The sequence below is a fragment of the Colobus angolensis genome, unplaced genomic scaffold (assembly GCF_000951035.1).
Source record: "Colobus angolensis palliatus isolate OR3802 unplaced genomic scaffold, Cang.pa_1.0 Scaffold263, whole genome shotgun sequence".
Taxonomy (NCBI): Eukaryota; Metazoa; Chordata; class Mammalia; order Primates; family Cercopithecidae; genus Colobus; species Colobus angolensis.
Genome location: NW_012115855.1, coordinates 369902 through 372408, shown reverse-complemented (window position 1 = coordinate 372408; position 2507 = coordinate 369902).

Sequence of the window (2507 nt, the reverse complement as noted above, 5' to 3'; positions counted from 1 at the left end):
AAAAAAAAAAAAAAAAGAAAAGAGTCCAACTTCATTCTTTGAATATCGTTACCAAGTATTCCCAATACCATTGATTGAAGAGACTATCCTTTCCCTATTGCATATTCTTGACACCCTTGTCAAAGATTAGTTGACCATATATGTGTGAGTTATTTCTGGGCTCTCTGTTCTGTTCCCATATTGGTCTATATGTTTGCTTTGATGCCACTACCATACTGTTTTGATTACTATAGTTTTGTAATATAATTTGAAATCAAGAATTGTGATGTCTCCAGTTTTGTTCTTCTTTCTCAAATTGCTTTGGCTATTTGAGTTCTTTTGTGGTTCCATTTTTTTTTTTTTTTTTTTGAGATAGAATCGCACTGTATCACCTAGGCTGGAGTTCATGGTGTAATCTCAGGTCACTGCAACCTCTGCCTCCTGGGTTCAAGTGATCTTCCTGCCTCAGCCTCCTGAGTATCTGGGACTACAGGCGTGCGCCACCACACCTGGCTAATTTTTGTATTTTAGTAAAGACAGGGTTTCACCATGTTGGCCAGGCTGGTCTTGAACTCCTGACCTCAGGTGACCAGCCCACCTCAGCCTCCCAAAGTGCTGGGATGAGCTACTGTGCCCAGCCTTGTGGTTCCATTTGAATTTTGCGATTGTATTTTCTATTTCTGTGAAAAATGTCATTGGAATTTTGAGAGGGATTGTATTGAACCTGTAAAACATTTTGTGTAGTATGGACATTGTAAAAATATTAATTCTTCCAATCCATGAACCCAGGATATCTTTCCTTTTATTTGTGTCTACTTTAATTTCTTTCATCAATGTCTGTATTTTTCAGTGTACAGACCTTTTACTTCCTTGGTTAAATTTATTCCTAAGTATTGTTTGCTTTTTGATGCAATTACAAACATGTCTTAATTTATTTTTTAGATAATACATTGTTAGTGTATTGAAATCCGACTGATTTTTGTATGTTGATTTTGTATTCTACAACTTTGCTGCATGAATTAACTTAATTTATTTATTTTTGAGACAGGGTCACACTGTCACCCAGGCTGGAGTGCAGTGGTACAATCATGGCTCACTGCAGCCTTGACTTCCTGGGCTCAAGTGATCCTCCCATTTTTAGCCTCCTGAGAATGAGGGTCTCACTATGTTGCCCAGGCTGGTCTCAAACTTCTAGCCTGAAGCAATCCTCCTGCCTCAGCCCTCCAAAGTACTGGGATTACAGTTGTGAGCCACCATGCCTGGCCTACTGAATTTATTTATTAGTTTTAATGGTTTGGGGGAGTAGTTTTTAGAGTTTTCTATATATAAGATCATGTCATATGCAAACAGAGACAATTTAACTTTTTCCTTTCTCATCTGAATATTTTCTTCTCTTGCCTAATTGCTCTGGCTAGGACTTCTAATACTTCCTTGAATAGAAATACTAAGAGTGGGCATTCTTGTCTTTTTCCTGATTTTGGGGGGAAAGCTTTCAGCTTTTTGAGTATGATGTTAGCTGTGGGCTTGTTGTGTACACTCTTTATTATGTTGAAATACATTTCTTCTATATCTAATTTGTTGAGAGTTTTTATTATAAAAGGATGCTAAATTTTGTCAAATGCTTTTTCTGTGTCTGTTGAGATGATCGTATAATTTTTATCCTTCATTATACTTATATGGTATGTCACATTTATTGCTTTGCATGTTGAACCATCCTTGCATCCCCGGGATAAATCCCACGTGATCATGGTGTATGATCTTTTTAATGTGCTGTTGAATTCAGTTTGCTGATATTTTGTTGAGAATGTTTGCATCTGTGATTACTGGAGATATTGGCCTGTAATTATCTTTTCCTATATTCTTCTTGTCTGGCTTTGGTGTGAGGGTAATGCTGGCCTTATAAAAGGAGTTTGGAAGTGCTGTCTGCCCTTCAATTTTTTTGGAAGAGTTTGAGAAAAATAGATGTTATTTCTTCTTTAAATGTCGTGTAGAATTTACTCATGAAGCTATCTGAGCATGGCCTTTTCTTCATGAGGAGATTTTTGATTGTTGATGCAATCTCCTTACTCACTAATGTTTCATTCTGATTTTCTATCTTCATGATGCAGTCTTGATAGGTTATGTTTCTAGCAATTTATCCATTTCTTCTAGGTTATCCAATTTGTGGGTACACAATTGTTTATAGTAGTCTCTTATGATCTTGTCTTTCTGTGATATCAATTGTAATGTCTTTCTTTCATTCATAATTTTATTTCATTTATAACTTGAATCATTTGAGTCTTCTCTGTTTTTTTTTTTCATTAATCTAGTCTAGGTTTGTCAATTTTATCTTTCAAAAAACCAACTCTTCGTTTTGTTTATCTCTTCTATTGTTTTTCTAGTCTCAAATTCATTGATTTCTGCTTTAATTTTTTTTTTTTTTTTTTTTTTTTTTTTTTTTTTTGAGACGGTGTCTCGCTCTGTTGCCGGGGCTGGAGTGCAGTGGCCAGATCTCAGCTCACTGCAAGCTCCGGCCTCCCGGTTCCCGC